This window comes from Rhagoletis zephyria, unplaced genomic scaffold (assembly GCF_001687245.7).
Source record: "Rhagoletis zephyria isolate East Lansing unplaced genomic scaffold, Rhagoletis_zephyria_1.1 Rzeph_scaffold_04217, whole genome shotgun sequence".
NCBI lineage: Eukaryota > Metazoa > Arthropoda > Insecta > Diptera > Tephritidae > Rhagoletis > Rhagoletis zephyria.
Window position 1 is genome coordinate 22,144 of NW_016161300.1, and position 19,545 is coordinate 41,688.

At 37.3% G+C, this 19,545-nt stretch overlaps 1 long non-coding RNA gene across 1 annotated transcript; it reads right to left on the minus strand.

Moving 5' to 3' along the window:
• Positions 1 to 646: 646 nt before the first annotated feature.
• LOC108370427 (uncharacterized) lies at positions 647 to 12,417 on the minus strand. Its single transcript, XR_001848628.1, has 3 exons — positions 12,330 to 12,417; positions 1,473 to 1,476; positions 647 to 659 (listed from the first exon to the last, which is right to left on the minus strand). It is a non-coding gene; the product is annotated as an uncharacterized LOC108370427 (long non-coding RNA).
• Positions 12,418 to 19,545: the final 7,128 nt, after the last annotated feature.

Sequence of the window (19,545 nt, forward strand, 5' to 3'; positions counted from 1 at the left end):
AATCAGCGACTTTTACTATAAAACTTACCATATTTGAAATTATTTTATGTAGTAAAGTACAAAACAAAAAAATTTGGCTTAGGCCACTTCTGCTCTCACGTCCTCATAAATTGTTTATAAATGATTTATATTTTTATAAATCATATGTTTTGAGTCATATGTTTTAAGAAAAATACACCGTAGTAATTTTAAAATTTCAAAATTACATTTCTCGACTGAAAAATAAGATATTCGAGCTAATTCGACGGCACACTTCATGCCAATTGATCGTAGCACATTCGACGGAAGCAATATTTTGATATGAAACAAAATGGCTTTGAAAGCTAATGTAATTGGGTTTCAAGGAAAAATATTGCCATTGAGCCACAATCGCTTCTTGACCTTAAAAAAAATTGGTCAAAAATAGTGTTCTTCGCAAAAAACACGCCAAAGCCAACGGATATATAAAAACAAAATTTTTTTGTATTTTTTATTATACTACTATAGATTTTGAGAAGATATACACGGTTCCACTGTTTAAGAGAAGAAAAAAAGTTTCAACCCCTCAATTTGAAAAACCCATTATATATTGCATTTTTTATGATTTGCATGCAGCTGTGCATCCTTCAAACAATTTTATATCCCTCGAACAACAAGTCAGTTTTGGTACTATTTAAGACCTTTAATTTAAGCCAAGGTAGAAGTCTTTTTTAAATTTTAAAACTGATTTTTTTAAATTAAGGTGTTCAAATTTTTTTTTTCTCATTGCGAACAGTGGAATCGTGTTGCTCGTCTCAAAATCTAGATTACTAGTATAATAAAAAAATACATAAATATTTTGTTTTGGAATAAATCCCGTGGATTTTGCATGTTTTTTTTTCGAAGAACACTACTTTTGACCAATTTTTTTAAAGTCAGGTGGTAATTGTGGCTGAATGGCCACAATTGAAAGGGATTTACTTTAGATTTCAAAACCATTTTATTTTGTATCAAATTGCTGCTTCTGTCGAAGGCGCTACGATTAATTCGCATGCAGTGTTCAAAAAGCACACAGTGCGGCTTGTGAAAGAACAAGAGATGTATTTTAAAATGCTGTGCATATTTTTCAGACATGAGTTCAGCGACAAAATCTATTAGAAATGGCCAACTTCATACCAGAAAAAAATTTCAATTAGCACGAAATTGTTCTGGAAGTAGAATCACAATACCAATAGTGCAATTGAAATTCTTAATCAAACTCGGATTTCTCGACCGACTCGGGCCCTGCTCCCCACGAAGAATACCACATTTGAAATTGCCGTGGAAGACTAGTTAGCACGTTACACTATTCGCGCCGGTGATTAGCACATTTCATCATTCGCGTCGAAAAGTAGCACATTTCAGATTCTCGCGTGGAAGACTACACGGTCAAAAATTTGGGTTTAATTTTTAAACCGCGCTGGGACTACTGATTTTTTTAGTCTTTTATACTCTACTCTTTAACCCTAGAATACTAACCTTATTTTTTATTCCTTTAATACTAATGTTCGCCTGTGAGGCTACTTTGAAAAAAAGTAAAAATTTTGTCTTTTTAAAAGCTTAAATTTATTTAAAAAATGGACTTAAACATATTTCATATGTTTCTAAGGTAAAAAAAAAATTAATTTAATATTAATAAAAATAATTCGTATTGAAATTTACCACATATTTTATCATCTTTTTGAGAAGGGTGTAGTGTAGTGGTAAGCAGTGCGCGCTTCCACTCCACAATGCCTGGGTTCAAACCCTGGTCAAAGCAACATCGCAAAAATATAGAAAAAAGGTTTTTTCTTAACAGCGGTCGTCCCTCGGCAGGCAATGGCAAACCTCCGAGTGTATTTCTGCCATGAAAAACAGCTTCTCATAAAAATACAATCGCCGTTCGGAGTCGGCGTAAAACTGTAGGTCCCTCCGCTTTGTGTGACAACATCAAGGCGCACGCCACAAATCGGAGGAGAAGCTCGGCCAAACACTAACATATGTGTAAGCGCCAATCTATTATTATTATTATTATTAATTTAAAAAAAAAATATTTTAAAACGAACGAACTCAAAAATTCCATAAATTATCTTAAAGGTATTCGTATTTACTTTCACACAATTCCTTTCAAAAGGAATTCATTGTTTATCCTTTCTATTGTGACTTGTACCTACAAATGAAATTGACTTTTTTGTATCACATTGAGCCTTATGAAAACTAAGCAATTGATTTTTCTTAAAATTTCAGACCTTTTACGTAAATTTATTTGAATAAATCAAGCATAAGTTTTAAAATCTCGAGAAAAGGCAACTGCTTAGTTTTTTTATTCATAAGGCCCATTCACTGAAATCTTCTTCCAAATTGTCCTCACTATCGCTTCCATTCAACAATATTTCTACCAACCATTTTAGAACTTGTTCTTCATAGGTACCCCTCTCGAAAAGTAAAAAAAAAAATATTTAGTTCAAAACAGAAAATAGCCAACAAACATGTTAACAACTGAAATAAGTACAGCAAACCAAATTACCTTTACTACTAACGTTCGCCTGTCAGGCGTCAAGAGGATGTGGAACTCAGCCGCGCAAGCGTCTGCTAACAACCTCGTACAACGCTAAACTGAGTTGGCGTGAACGCTNACAACTGAAATAAGTACAGCAAACCAAATTACCTTTACTACTAACGTTCGCCTGTCAGGCGTCAAGAGGATGTGGAACTCAGCCGCGCAAGCGTCTGCTAACAACCTCGTACAACGCTAAACTGAGTTGGCGTGAACGCTTACTTTGATCATAAAAAGCGTTCCTGAAATATCGCGAGAAAACCGAATTCGTTCCGCCTCACAGGAGAACGTTAGTGTTCTAGTCAATATTTAGTTCCAGTCAGTAGTTTTAAGCAATTTTTAATGTATTCTGGTTTAAATTTTAGTCCAGGCAGCCGAGAAAATTATGTGTTGCTATGAATGGTTTAACCCTTCGTCTGACACATGAGTCCAGCCAGGCCTTTTCCATTTTCAAATTACAAAAAAGGGTACTTTAAATATAGCTAGAGGCTTGAAATTTCAGGTAGCTTACTAAAGTTTAGTGAATTACCAATCTGTAAAAAATCGTGTTAGTATCATATATATAAAGCTAGATATATAGAGATGTTGATTAATACATCACATTCGTAACACATAGGTCTGGCTGGACCCACATATATTCCTATGTAATTTTTACCTAAAATGAAGGAATGCAACCGTTTTTCAAAGTTTTATTTTGAATTTTTGAATTAGCATGGCAAGAGATGATTTGCATTTTTAACCGACTTCCAAAAAAGGAGGAGGTTATCAGTTCGTCGGAATATTTNATAAAATGTCGAACATGCACCCGGTTTTGATCGCCAGTGTATTTAAATAATAAAATAAAAAAGAAAGCCCTTAAATTAAGTAAATATTTGAATAACATACAATAAATAAGTTTAATTGAACAAATGTTGCACATAATTTCTATATAAATTCATACAATTTGCATGTGGGTCCAGCCAGACTCATGCGTACCGAATGTGCCAATCGAAACATGTGTCTGACGGAGAGTTAAAATTAAAACCAAAATGTTTTAATTCTAGGTTCTAGGTTTCATATATAGAAAATTTGATTTAAAATCTAAACCGAAATAGAAAATGTTTGCCTTGATATGCCTTATTTTATATGTCTCTCAGAGAGAGAGAGAGCAAATCTTATGAACTGACGGCATCAACACAGCCAAATGTGGCGTTGATTCAAACTCAACATATGAAAGCATTTGCATGCATGGGTGTAGCGGAGTGTGCAAAGATGCTTGATAAAATTGGTTGCTACCAAGGCTGTCCGGGTTCAATACCCTTCAGAAGGAGCATGAAATTTAAGATTTTTTTTATTCTTAATTATGAAAAAGCTTTCGTGAAGTGTTACGTGAAGCAAATGAAATAGAAAATGTTTGGGTTTAAAATTTAAACCGAACTGTTTAAATTCTAAACCCAACATATGAGCTCTCTTCTTTTAAACTTGGAAGGTTTGTATTTGAAACTAAATTTAGTTTGGTCATATATGTAGTCCAAAAAGTTTAAAATTGAAACCGACATTTTTAACCGTGTAGCACAATTCATTACACACACACAATGATTTCATCCGCGACTGTGACAAAAACGTTGCAAATAATAATCCCTTACCGAGTGAACTAAGGGCATTATTTATTTATTTGGCATTACTGGATATTTTCGTCGTTTGTTTTGGTCATTCACACTCGTGTTTAATGGTGTGAAATTCTAATATTAAACAACAGTAATCAGATTTCAATCTTAAATAACTGGTCGCAGTTTCTCGATATGCAATTGCGACTACTACTTTATCAAATTCACAGTTCGCAGCAGTAACTGGGACTGTTACTGATATTTTGGAAGGCGCAATACTACTACAAAAACATCACTGCGACCGTTCCTTTGTCACAGTCTGTCACGGTGACTTTTTGGAAGTTGTCACAGCAGTTACCCGTGACTTTTCAGTAACCAGGACAAAGTCACAGGTACGCAAATATCTGCCACCTCTAATTTGCGTGGAAGAGTAGCACATTTCAGATTTTTGCGTGGAAATTATCACATTTCAAATTCCCGCATGGAAGGGTTGCACATTTCAGATTTTTCCGAGGTAGACGAGCACATTCCATTATTTGCGTGGAAGAGTAGCACATTTCAGATTGTCATACAATTTATTCGTGATTTGATTTGTCAACCAAATTCGTCGACCAAATACGAAATCAAATGTATTTGTAATTTGATTTTAGAGTAAATCAATTTGATTCCTGATTTTTCCACTAAATACATAATACTTTTTTGTGCAGCGCAAATACAATTTTCAAGCATTAACCAACTTCCAGTTATACGCAAAGTAGTGCTTACCAAGTTGGAAATTAATCATTATATTTCGGGATTTTCGGGACTATTTCGGGTTTTTCGAAACTGCTTCGAGATTTTCGGGATTCTTGGGGCTGGGGATCTACAGATCTACTTCGTAATTTTTGGGACTATTTCGGGATTTTTGATACTACTAAGGGATTTTTGGGATTCTCGAGACTATATCGGGACTTTTGGGACTATTTCCGGAATTTCGAGACATTTAGGATTCTAGGGACTATCGATTAATACCGTAACATATAACGATTTCAAAATCGATAAATTTATCGATATGTAGGTCGATAAATATAACGAAAGTTCTGAAATAGTTCCGAAAATCCGGAGGTAGTCCAGAAAGTCCTGAAGTAGTTTAGAGGATAACGATATAGTCTTCAGAGTCCCAAAATCTCGAAAATGCAGCAATTTTTCGTAGAACTGGAAGTTGGAAAATATTGAAAATCGTATTTGTGTTGCATAAAATAGTATTAAGTTGAAAAATGCCGAAAAAATTGATTCGCTCTGCAAATCAATAAAATCAAAAATAAATTTGATTGCTTATGTGGTCGACAAATCAAATCACAAAAAAAAATTATTTTATATTTATATTTGGTTGATGAATCAAATCACAATTAAATATTATTTTTCATTTAGTCGACAAATCGAATCACAACAAAACAGTTTATATAGGGTTTGATTCATTTTTCAATTCAGAATTAAATTTGATTTATGGATTTGTGATTAGGCTAATTCAAAATCACGCAACCTTTGTCTTCCACGCGAAAATCTGAAATGTGCTAGTCTTCCAGGCAAATAATGAAATGTGCTATTTTTCCATGCGAGAATCTGAAATGTACTACTTTCCCACGCAAAAATCTGAAATGTGTTAGTCTTCCACGCAAACATCTGAAATGTGCTACTCTTCCAGCGTTGCCACTAACAATTTTTTTCCCCAACCAATTTTCATCCCAAATCCGACCAAAATCGTTTACAACCTACCAAATAAATTTCAATTACAAAAAACGATTCTGAAAGCATAAAATTAATTTATTAAAGATTAAATAATTCGAATACAAAACATGTATGTACATACATATGTGCATATAGTATGTACTTTGTCCATTTTAAAACAAACAAGAAATAAATAAATTCAGGTACAGTCGTAGGTACAGAGATGAAATCATTTAACATGTTTTGGTTGTATGAATTATATACATATGTACATGTTATGTACCAATAAGTTTAATTTCTTAAAAGTAAATTTAAATCAATTAATTATACATGCAAATCTTTAGCAGCTGACCACACATAGTACGGGTAATTTTTGTTTACAAGTTCCTTGCATAACATTATGCTATTGATACTGTCAATCTTAAGTTTACTTCTAGTTTAGTTTTTATCAAAGAAAGCGTTGAAAATTTGCGTTCTGCAGACGCAGAGCTATGTGATTATGAAATTATATTAAAAACAAAATTGGCGAGCTATTTTCATTCATTCCATTTTTAATAGAATACATTTTTTCCCAAAACATATCAATATCCAGATCGCTGGAAATATCAAGCTCACTTAGCCTCAGTAAATTCCACTGCGTGGTTAATATATCAGGATCACAATCTATGATATGGGGAAACTTTAACAAAAGAGGTAAACTTGATAAATCTTCTTTAGAAACTACCTTAGCTGGTGTTATGATTTGTAAACTTTTTTACATCTTCACGCTTGAAATCAAATCTTAAATTTATTTGGTCCAAAAACTCTATGTACAACTTTAATACATTTGTTTTAACTTCAGGAAATTCCGAACAATTGACATTACTTTTCATAAACATCTCAGCTTTCGTTCCAAAAAAAATTCAGATATTTTAATATGATTGTTTAAGTGATTTGCAGCCACTTAAAGAATGCATCACTGGGCATCCTCTGATTCTAAACGCATCCCTGCACATTTACCGATTCAAAGTATCCCTGCTTGGATTTTTCATTTCAACTCCTAGTGCTACCAATAGACATACTGGAATTGCATTTCAGTGTTGCCTATAAGGCAACCTACGCATTGCCATCTTCCTTTTATTCAACAATCAACACCTATGAGCAAACATCGGAAAACATCGGAGCAGCTAGCTTTCATCATATCAACGTGGGAATTAATCTACCGACATACCGTTCTCATCGTACGTCATCGTTAATATTTCAATTAAATTTAGCTAAGAGTCAAACTTTCTGAAACGGGCCTCTAAAAATTAAGTAGTAGAATTTCACATATGTTTTGGCAGATATTCAAAGGTCTATATGTGAAAATTAATGTCTTAAAATATTTTTTGAAAATTTCAATTTTTCAAAAAATTTTCCATAAATGAATTTTTGACCTTCTGTTCATCAATTTTATATATTAATTGCTATATTTCCGTAAATATTCAATCAAAAATAACCAAATTTAATGGTGTATTCAGAAAAAGTAGCAGAATCGAAAAAAATATAACAGACTTCTTGTGTTAAACAAAAAAAAATTTACGATCTTATTCTATAAAGTATACACTAACCATTCGTGCAAATACTGATTTACACTAAAGAGAGGAAAGTAACGGGGCAGTACAGCGAGTGCAGTAAAACAGTTGGGTGTGAAGTGAACGGCAGCAGTGTGTTCCATGTTAGTCATTTTGTGTTAGTACGCCGTGATACTAGTATCAACTATTATTTTATAAACAGCATTTCAAATCAAATATGCACACCTCTAGTCTGTACTCAAGATTCTCAGAATTTAGGAGCCTCATGATTTCGAAAATAAATTTAGGCACTGAGATTTCAATAATTATTAATATAAAGAATTAATCGTAAGAATTATTAACATGTGTAATAATAATATACCTATATGCTTTTTAAAACGTAAGCACGCAACGACGAACGGGCCCTGGTTTATCGGCGCTGCATTCCAACGTCGGTAGTGGTTTCGCGTATCCACGGTAATGTTTAAACATTCGTACTTTTTTATGGGATAGAGTGCACTAAAATATTTTTGCACGAGTGGTTAATGTATACTTTATAGAATAAGATCGTAAATTTTTTTTTTGTTTAACACAAGGAGAAGTCTGTTAAATTGTCAATTGTTTATTGGGAAATTTAGTATTATTTAATACTATTAAAAAATTAAATTTTTCCAGTATGAATATTTTTTTCGATTCTGCTACTTTTTCTGAATACACCTTTAAAATTTGGTTATTTTTCATTGAATATTTACGGAAATATAGCAATTAATATATAAAATTGATGAAAAGAAGGTCAAAAATTCATTTATGAATAAATTTTTGAAAAAGTTAAAATTTTCAAAAAAATTTTAAGACGTTAATTTTCACATATAGACCTCTGCCAAAACATATTTGAAATTCGAATACTTACGGCCTTATTCATAAAAAATAAAGTATGTTTAAAGAGCTTTATAAATTGACGTTTTCATACATTTTTCAATTTATAAACCTTTTATAAAGCTACTTTATTTTTTATGAGTAAGGTCATTAATTTTTAGTGGCCCGTTTCAGAAAGGTTGACTCTATTAAATTCTTCAATTTATACGATTTTACCTTTGCTTAAAATTCATATTAAATCTAAAGCTATATAACTCATTCATTAACTCAGTTTAAAAATCATTCGCGCCTAAAATCTCTTAGAACAAATTAAAATAGTAATTGTAATCTTTTAACTTAAATAATACTATCTTATAATTACAAAAGCTTTTAACATGGTCCTTGTGAGCCAAATTTGAATTGGCAATGCAACCTCCGAAAAACTAACTTCAAAAAAAGGGATCACGCGACTCTGTTAGCGACGGCAATTCGTTTTCGTTCCTTTTTTCTTTTCGGCAGCCAACAGCAGCAGACCACCCACTCGGAGCACAACCAAAAAGTAACAAAAAAAAAACTTTACATTATATCGCAAAGTTTCCGTGACAACGTCATAAACCAATGAATTTGGTAAACCCGGAAAGTGAATAAATAGCAAACAGAAAATACCAATTGCTGCCCACCGCGGGACTCAGAACATACCTACTCGACATCTTGCGTCCATCGAGGGAAAACAATTGCAAAGAGAAGTATTCACTCTCTCATGTACATAAGTGCTGAAATTTAAAATTTTTCCCACAATATACCGTCCCAAACCGCACGTTAATATCCATTTGTTCTAATAAAAATACATATGTACGTACATATTATGTACATATACCCTTGCACACTTATGTATGTGCTCTAATAAATATAATCACATACACACAATATACGCCTAAGGGCCGGTTGTTCAATGTCTGGTTATCACTACTTGCCGGTTAGACATCATTATCGACGTTTTTGACACCATGCTTATAACATGTGATCGGTAAAGCAGTCGTTGTATTTAACCGGAGCTTCTACCTCTGATTTGTGCAAATCAGACATTGAACAACCGGCCCCAAGTCAACTACCCGTTGCATTTCAGTTCCCTAACTTCGCGATAGTTTCCATGCATGCCACCCATTCGAGTGTTTATATACAGGCATATGAACCTATGTTCATAAGTGCATTTCGCTGCTTGCGCCCGCGCAATATTTTTTGTATTAAGGGGAGATCAGTCAAGAACGTAAGCCTACCGGTACGTAAACCCGAGTCAGCTGATACGATCTGTTTTACCAGAGCGCCATGTAAATGAAAACTCAACAACGCAGAATTTTTCTGTAGTTGTAGCCCGTAGCGCAGAAATCTGCGGAATTTAGATTTTTCCGTTTCAGCCGATTTCTTCCTTCTATAAATGGTTGCCACTTCGTCCGTTTTGTAGATGGTAAAAAAGTTATAAGTTCCTTTTCAAAATACGTTTAAAATATTTGAAATTTACTATCGAATAAGGTTTTTTGTTGAAAAATAAGTAGTTTATATTTAGCTAGCATCTATTATAGCATGAAAGTTGTAGTTGAAAAGGTAAGTTTATGAAAGTTTATTGATGAGTGGCAACACTGTAGTAAGCAACACTGAGGGATCCAGTAATCGAGCGTATACAGACAGCGTTTAAGTATAAGTTCTGCGTTCTTGACTAATTTCACCTTTAGACGTTCCATGTTCCGCAGCCGTACGGCGCTGCTGCTATCGCTTTAAAGCCCTAGTCGATGTTCAGACACGAAATCTTTTGTTGAGGAAACTCGAAGCTTGTAAGGGAGAGAGCGACGAGGAAAGGGGACGGGTACCGAGTCGCCTGTACTCGGGAAACACGCTTTGTGCTCTTCTTCGTCTGAGTAATTCAAGTTAGCGGTACCAATTCGCTTTGTTTGTCTGCGTTCAAACACGGAAACTCGAGTTTCTTATTATCGGCGATTTCTCTTTTGGTGTTGCCCTTTGCCTTCACACACAGAAACTCTTTTTTACGCAATTGTTGTTGTCAGCTGTGAATCGCCAACTTGAATTACTCAGACGAACGAGAGCACAAAGCGTGTTTCCCGAGTACGGGCGCCTCGGTACCCGTCCCCTTTCCTCGTCGCTCTCTCCCCTACAAGCTTCGAGTTTCCGCAACAAAAGTTTTCGTGTCTGAACGTCGACTTTCGAATATTCCCTAATTTCACTTGTGCTCATTCTTAATTCGTTGTTTTTTGCTGTGCTTGCGTAAGCGCAGAAGAGCAAAGAATACCGCTTGCACACACGATCCAGAAAATAAAGGTCGCGCCATTCACGAACCACTAACCCTCTCTTCGTCGATTTGACAGCATCCACCCAATCGCTGACGTCATAATATACTTTTGTTTACATTCACTGTTGCCAACTTCATGCTTTTCGCACCAAATTTAGTGGGTATTCAAAACGCGAAAATTTTTGAGTTTTGTGCTTGGTGCGTTTTTGGTGCTTTTGTTTTTAGTTTGAAGACTTCAAATTAGAAAATCTTAAAAAAAATTGAAGCAAAATTTATAGCAATCGTAAGTGTGATAAGCAATTTTACAAAAATTTTAACAAAATCATGTCACAGTGACAATCATAAGCGCCAACGAAATATGGGCAGCACCTTCAATCATGCCAGAAGAAATCGACCGTTGTGCAAGAAACATTGATTTTTATTAATTTGAATCGGCATCCTTACAATAAATTTATGTATTCATATAAAGTCCATAAAATAGACCAATAAAAATTTGGTGCTTTTTCAAATTCAAAACTTGGCAATACTGTCTTTTGTTCGATGCTTCTTCTTTTTCTTGTCGAGTTCGCCTTGCTCTCTCATTCTGGTACATTTTGACGTCACGGCCAGTTGCTCTCAGCTCGATTGGCGCAATCTTGTATTCTATCATTCTTGGCTCCAATCTGCCTATTCGCTATCCCATTTATCTTCAGTTTCAAATTTGCTGGATTAATGCTTTCTTTAACTTCGCTCTTTGTAATTTGGCTTTGTTGTGTTGCTTTCGGTTTTAGTATCACCTGCGCACAGCTCTGCTTCTTTCTCACCATCACGGCATATGTTTCTTTAGGCATTTCATTTTTGTTGGCTTGCACACATTTTTTAATGTACATATGTATGTACATCAAAGTCGATACCCCGTAGGAAAAAATTCTGCCGTTGCATACCGACCACGTACACATGTACATGCCCGTTGTTAGTGCACATCTGTATGTATGAACTTGCGTTTACAAAATAAAAAACCTAAATAAAACCTGCAGGTTTTCCAAGCAGAGTTTTTACCCAACAGTTCATTTTTGCTTATACCCATTAGGAAAGATCTTGCACACTTTCAAAACATGTGTCTTTTCAAAAATATATCAGATATAAATATAAAAATCAAGTCATACTAGATATGATCTCAGCGCAAGCGATTTTTTTTTTAAATAAAAGCAATTTTTGCTACTTAAAATTTCCAACCGACTCAATGAAACCTCTGCTCCGTTCGGCAAAAGCCACGTCAGATTCCATAATGACAAATAAACCATCATTATTCGCGAAGTTTACCTTCGGTTCAAACTACCTCCTAAATTTTTGTACACATTTTGAAAAAGCTAAACCGAAAGATCATACATGTACTTTACTTGAAGTTAAGTTACAAGATATCCAATCTCGTTGGAAAACCCTGAAACTTTCGTAAAAAAATCTATATGCGAATGATGAGAATTTAATTTATTCAAAAATTAAAAAAGGAGCATACATACGGTGACTATCCGCCCTTTATTTCAAAGGGCAGTCCTTTATTTTAACCCTCTGTCCTTTATATTTTTTTTCAAAATAAAGGAACCGTTGTGCCCCTTATTTCTTAAACTGTCCTTTAAATCAGCTCTGCATTTTTCAGAGGTAAATTTTTCAGAATAAGAAAAATAAAAATGTTCCTTATAAAATATAATGAAAATCTTCGCCATATAAAGAACAGGGAAAGTTGTGCACAGGATCGTGGTGCACGCTGAGTTTCCAGTTCCATTGAAAGAGAACAATAAACCCCCTGCTGCACTGTGGTCTAAAGTGGCATTTACAGCCGTATTCTAACAAAGTCACAAATTTTAGCTCATCACTGCTATGATTTCTACCGCGCCTCAAAGCTTGCCGCTGCAAAAAATATGCCGCTACCAAGGTGTATTAAACAAGGCGTGATTGACAACTCAGTGCGGCTCTCTTTTAAGGTACTATAATGTCAAAAAGTATAAACAAACGAATTAACCCTTAGTGATGCATGTATCTTGTCAGCACTGATACCAAGGCTTTTATTTTGATTTTATTTTTGTTTTACTTACATTACCTGGAATATATATATTTTGTCAATAAAATAAAACAAATTGTTTATAAAATCGTTTTAGCAATTTTCTTGTTTTTAATTGCCCAAGTTTTATGCTTTTGTGCGTTTATTTTTATGTTTAAATAGAAGTATAATTTTACATTTATTTCCAATTTTATATGAGAGCTTAACTCTAACAATTTTGAAAATAAATTTTTTTTATGCGAAATAGTTTGTTTATAAACGAGCTCGTTTGAAAGTGCTTGACTCGCACGGACAACAAATGAAATCACTTTCCTTGAAGTGGTTTTCACAAACGCGAGATGAATCACGTAGTACAACACTACATCGCTGCCGTCTTAACTCGCAACTAGGTGGTTTAAAACATCGCTCTATTTTCGTGTCCTGACTTCTATTGCATACAGCGCACCGTTCAAAAGTTTTGCTCCGTTTCATCTTACTTATTACCAAACTTTAAATGTGCTTACTTGCTCTCCTCGGCGGTTTATCTCTTAACAATTTCACGTTTATTAAGAAAATTTGTTACTTGAGAAATTTTTGTGTAAATTTTTTTTAAACAAATTCAAATTTGAAAAAAAAATATTTTTAAATAGGTTAACAATTCATATCAATTTGACATTATAGCCTGTTTCTTATGAGAGCAATGTCAAAATCAATCACACTTTGTTGAATACATTTTGGCCGCTACAATTCAATTTTTTAAATTTTTGTGTATTTTTCTAGCACTCAAAATCGAATTTTTTGTGACACATTTCTCGGCGCACTTGAAATCACAACAGTGATGAGCTAAGTTTTGTGACTCTGTTAGAATAGAGGGGTTAGTGTTCGTAATTCACTGGAGCCTTAATTTTTTTCACTTAATTTGATAATTTTTTTTATTAAAGCTTATAATATTTGCAAGATACCAGTTGAGCCTGATTTGTTAATTTTTATTTGATTATATTAAATTTTTTGGTGCAAAATGCTGAAAAAGTGGCAGTTTTGAAGAAAATGGAAAATACGTTAGTTAATAAATGTTACATAACAAAGACTAGTTAAAAACAATTTTATGGTTCCCCAAAACGAAAAAATTACAAAAAATTTTTGAAATGTTATAAAAAAGGTTCACAAAAATAATTTGTTTTTTGGTTTTTAGTAAAAATTGGTTGAAAAATGAAGACTGCGGTGAATTACGAAATTAAATTCCAATTTTGAACCTCTGTGTGCTGACTTCGGTAAATGTATTTTGGCAGCAAAGGATGACGAAGTCCTTGAAAAGGATTTGGCTTCATTTTCCGGAATCGGTTAATTAACTGGTAAATATTTGATTTATATTACGATATGGGTAAGGTACTTTTATCGTACAAGTTGTATGTACGTATTCCCAAATAATTTTGAAAAAAACGTCCTTTATTTTACATTGGTTAATATGGTCACCGTAAGCTTGGATGTATGCTGTTATTCCAGTTATGTAATAATAGCTTCGATTTTTGCAAATCCCAAATTCTCTATCAGCATAAATGTCAAGCTAACTCAAGCAACATTGGTAAAACAAAATAATATATTTATCCGAAAAAACTCCAATTTCTAATTGATCATATTCTCAGGAAACCCCTTTTTTTAAATGCAAATTGTGCATTCATAATCATCCTTTGAAATTGTGTCCCATATTTCGGAGTTTAAATGTTCCTTGAAAAAAGCGGCTATTGCACCAATTGCTTGGCACGCAATCATATACGTACCCATTCTCGAAAGAGTCGCCAATACTTTTATTACACAGAATCCCATCATACAGTGTTGAATCCCAAATCGGCTATGAAGCCAACATCTAAGGCAAAAGTTTGTGAAGAAAAAATAAATAAAAATCTTCAAATAAATCTTCTTTATAGCTGGTACAATCAACCTCATCGTGTTGGTCCCCTTGCCGTGGGGATAAGGCTTAAGTGGTGGTTTAAATCTTCCTTCGGGGGGCTTTAAGCCAGCACGAACCAAGAGAGAAGCTCCGTGTGGAGCTTGGTTGACCACCCATCTGCGTAACTGCGGGTGCCGTGTTCCTCCAATCATACATACGGAGAGGACCGTACCGCCGACTCCCCCATGCTCGTCCTACTTACGAACCCTTCTCTCCCATCTCGCCCTATCCTTCCCCCCTAATCCAGGGTGTTACGCGTCACCTTGCCTATTAGATGGTTTGCAGCCAGGGGTATCCGGTTGTATTCTAACGGCGCTCTCCTGATACCGGGTCACCTCAGGAGGTAGAATGACCTTGCCACGGCGGAGGGGACCGCTGTGGTCGAGGTCTCCCTTTCGCCCCCCCGTAAATACGTAGTCCGCCACGCTCGCCACGTCGAGCAGTGCGGACGTTTATGAAACATGAATCCAAAAAAAAAACCCGCCTCGGATAACCGAGAACCCCCCAAAAAAATTAGACCCACCCATTTAGGAAGGTCTGGTCTGCCCTCGGACAAAAACTGTATTAATGCATTTCTCTTGATACCGTTTAGTGATGCGGACAACGTCATCATAGCAGTGGAATCAAGCGGAATGTCGATTTGGCTGGCTTCCACATACATGGCCCACGACGCAGACACACCACCTCCACCACAATCCTTAAGGAGCGCGGTAATGGAGGCATCTAGAGGCGGCACTCCGATGGTCATTGGAGCGGACGCGAATGTCCATCATCATATATGGGTCACCTCAGACACAAATGAACATGGTGAGTCGATATTCGAATTTATTATGTGTAATAACTTACAGGTTAGCAACGTAGGTGATACCCCTACCTTTGTGACGTCTGTTAGAAGGGAGGTCCTTGACATTACATGTGTCAATGAGTAGGGGCAGAACTCCTGAATAACTGGAGAGTCTCTAAAGGTAACTCCTTTTCAGATCACATGTACGTGATTTATAACCTATACGCACCAGTAAGAAAACAACAAGCGGTCTTAAACCGCAGAAAAACAAATTGGAAAAAGTTTGAAACAACCTTTTCTAATAATATTTCCGACCTCACAAATCAAATAAACTCGGAACATCAACTTGATAACGTTGTAGACGATATAACTAAAGCACTTCATCGTGCAGCAAAAGTAGCCTGCCCAATCAGGGCAACAAGCAGGAAACCGAAACCTCCATGGTGGTCCACTGAAATCGCAACCCTCAGAAGGGAATGCAGATCAAAATTTAATTAAGCTAAGAGATCCAAATCTTGGAGTGAATTTAAAGACTGGTAACGCCGATTTAAGTATGCAATAAGAGACGCTAAGCGCTCCTCATGGAGGAACTTCTGTCAGAAGATAGAAAGTACTTCGGAAGCCAGCAGATTGCGCAAAATACTATCTAAGAGCCCCAGCAATATTAGCTATCTCATCAAGGAGGATGGTGATTGGACAACTAGCAGCGAAGAAACTCTAGAGCTTCTAGTACAATGGCACTTTCCGGGTTGCCTCCACAGTAGAGCCACCAATCCCCGAAGCCCAGACAACCATGATGACATTCCAGCGAATATCATTACCGAGGGGAGCATAAAGCGTGCTATTAGCAGCTTCCAACCGTTTATGTCTCCGGGACCAGACGGAATTATTTCCGCTGACCTACAGCATACAGCAGGAATGATTGCACCCATACTCGTACCAGTCTTTGAAGCAGTGTTACGACTTAATTATATACCCCACAAATGGGAGGAGGTAAGAGTGGTTTTCATTCCCAAGGCAGGGAAAACTACACACACGAGACCAAAAGACTTCAGACCAATTAGTCTGTCGTCTTTCCTTCTGAAATCTCTAGAGAGACTAATAGATGGGCATATTATAGACAAGGTGGGCAGCAAACTTTCGGCAGCCCAACATGCCTACAACAAAGGGAGATCAGTTGAAACAGCACTCCATTCCTTAGTGCAAACAATTGAAAGATTACAAAGAATACACTCTCGCGGCCTTCCTGGACATCGAGGGTGCTTTCAACAGTGTATCTCCTGCAGCGATTATCTCATCTCTGACAAATCTGGGAGTAAGCAATTCACTAACCCCCATTTATTGAACGAATGTTAATCGGTCGAGAAATAAGCGCAGGATTAGGTGAATCAGTAATAAAAAGGTTCCCCGTCAGGGGTACACCCCAAGGGGTGTAATATCACCGCTCCTATGGAACATAGCAGTAGACAGCCTTCTACGGGAACTTGAAGATNATCTTGGAGTGAATTTAAAGACTGGTAACGCCGATTTAAGTATGCAATAAGAGACGCTAAGCGCTCCTCATGGAGGAACTTCTGTCAGAAGATAGAAAGTACTTCGGAAGCCAGCAGATTGCGCAAAATACTATCTAAGAGCCCCAGCAATATTAGCTATCTCATCAAGGAGGATGGTGATTGGACAACTAGCAGCGAAGAAACTCTAGAGCTTCTAGTACAATGGCACTTTCCGGGTTGCCTCCACAGTNCCCATTTATTGAACGAATGTTAATCGGTCGAGAAATAAGCGCAGGATTAGGTGAATCAGTAATAAAAAGGTTCCCCGTCAGGGGTACACCCCAAGGGGTGTAATATCACCGCTCCTATGGAACATAGCAGTAGACAGCCTTCTACGGGAACTTGAAGATATCGGCGGTCAGATAATTGCATACGCCGACGATATTGTAATAGCTATTTCGGGTAAACATCTCTCAACATTGACAGATCTGATCCAAAGATCCCTCAACAAAGTATCCCTGTGGTGTAACAGGCGAGGACGGGGAGTGAACAGACCTTGTGCTGTTCACTAGGCAGCACAAGATACCTGATCTCGGGAACATAACTCTAGAGGACAACACCCTCGCAATAAAGGAAGAGACCAAATATCTAGGTCTAATAGTAGATAGGAAACTAAACTGGTGTCCCAACGTTGCAGATAGAGTGCGCAAAGCAACAGTGGCACTGTATTCCTGCAGCAGGGCAATAGGGAAAAGATGGGGGATGGCTATACACGGCGGTGGTTAGGCCAATTCTCTATCACGGAATAGTGGTATGGTGGGACACCCTTGGGAAAGGGGTAAACTTAAAAAAAATGGACAAGGTTCAAAGGCTTGCGTCCACACTCATAACTGGTGCAATGAGAACAACACCATCCAAGGCACTGTATGTCCTACTGAATTTTCTTCCGCTGGACCTACATGCCAAACAGGTCGCAAGTTGTGCAGCAATTCGAATGAACATTCTAAATAAGTGGTCAAATACCAGTCGTGGTCACGGCAGAATACTAACGGAGTTTCCGGGGCTTCCCGGATTGGTGGACTATGCACTTCCGGAACCTGCACCCGCTACAGCGTTCGCGACCCTCCTACCCTCAAGGTAAGGATGGAAGCATGACGTTGTAAGTAGTGGAGAGTCCATCCATGTATACACAGATGGCTCAAAGCTCGAGGGAAGGGTTGGAGGAGGTGTATACTCCCATCACCTGTTAATCTCCCTCAGCTTTCGTCTCCCGGACCACTGTAGCGTTTTTCAGGCTGAACTGATAGCAATCGACAGAACCACTAAACTGGTCCATGTATACACAGATGGCTCAAAGCTCGAGGGAAGGGTTGGAGGAGGTGTATACTCCCATCACCTGTTAATCTCCCTCAGCTTTCGTCTCCCGGACCACTGTAGCGTTTTTCAGGCTGAACTGATAGCAATCGACAGAACCACTAAACTGGTCCATGTATACACAGATGGCTCAAAGCTCGAGGGAAGGGTTGGAGGAGGTGTATACTCCCATCACCTGTTAATCTCCCTCAGCTTTCGTCTCCCGGACCACTGTAGCGTTTTTCAGGCTGAACTGATAGCAATCGACAGAACCACTAAACTGGTCCATGTATACACAGATGGCTCAAAGCTCGAGGGAAGGGTTGGAGGAGGTGTATACTCCCATCACCTGTTAATCTCCCTCAGCTTTCGTCTCCCGGACCACTGTAGCGTTTTTCAGGCTGAACCGATAGCAATCGACATAACCACTAAACTGGTAAAGTGTGATATGATACCCCAAGTTGATATCTACATCTTCACTGACAGCCAGGCGGCAATAAAGTCCCTCACGAAGCAGTCGGCGGCTACCATGGAGGTTGGTAGCCATGAAATGCCGTGCATCTCTTAACGAGATGGCTGAGTCATTTCGCCCAAAGGTGAGATGGGTTCCGGGTCACTGCGGCATAGAGGGGAACTGCAAGTCCGAGGAGCTGGCGCGACTTGGCACGAAACTTCCTTTTGAAGTTATAAACGACGAAATAGGAATACCCTTGCGAACTTGTAAGCTACTTATCTCCGAGAGGCTTACTAAAGTAGCGAACGACAGGTGGCAGGACGAAATTACCTGCAAAACTGCCAAACAATTGTGGCCGGTGCTCAGCGCCAAACGTACTGGCCTACTACTGAGTCTAAATAAGCCCAATTTTGGATTATTACTATCTGTCATAACAGGACACTGCCTAATTGGCAAGCACGCCTATCGACTTGGCCTACGTTTACATGAATTCTGTAGAAGTTGTCGAGATGAAGAGGAGGAGGATAGTCCCCTGCTCTATCCAGACGAAGACTCTCCACTCTTGGAAGGCAGTTCTTCGACAACTTGGAGGACCTTAGATGCGTCGAAATCGGGGATCTTCTAAAATTCGTTCAAAGTTCAAGTTGGTTTTAGGAGGGATTGGGAGTTGCTGACCTCACATGCGGCATCACAATAGGCTCTGATCCTAAGTGTGTCTTATAGACGACCGCGACAACCTAACCCAACCAAGTATCACAACTCTACAATCCAACGTAATATGTCGAGCACCGAGAAAAAGCAACATACAAATACCCAACCGCACATCGAGCAAACATATCCGCTTTTTATTCCAAAACTTACGCAAATAACCAGACGAAATATCATTCGCATCGATACCAACGCGATTGTGCTCCGCAGTTCATCGGGCTCCCTACCTAGGCTTCACGATAAGAAACCAAACACTCTAAAGAAAGTTAAAGG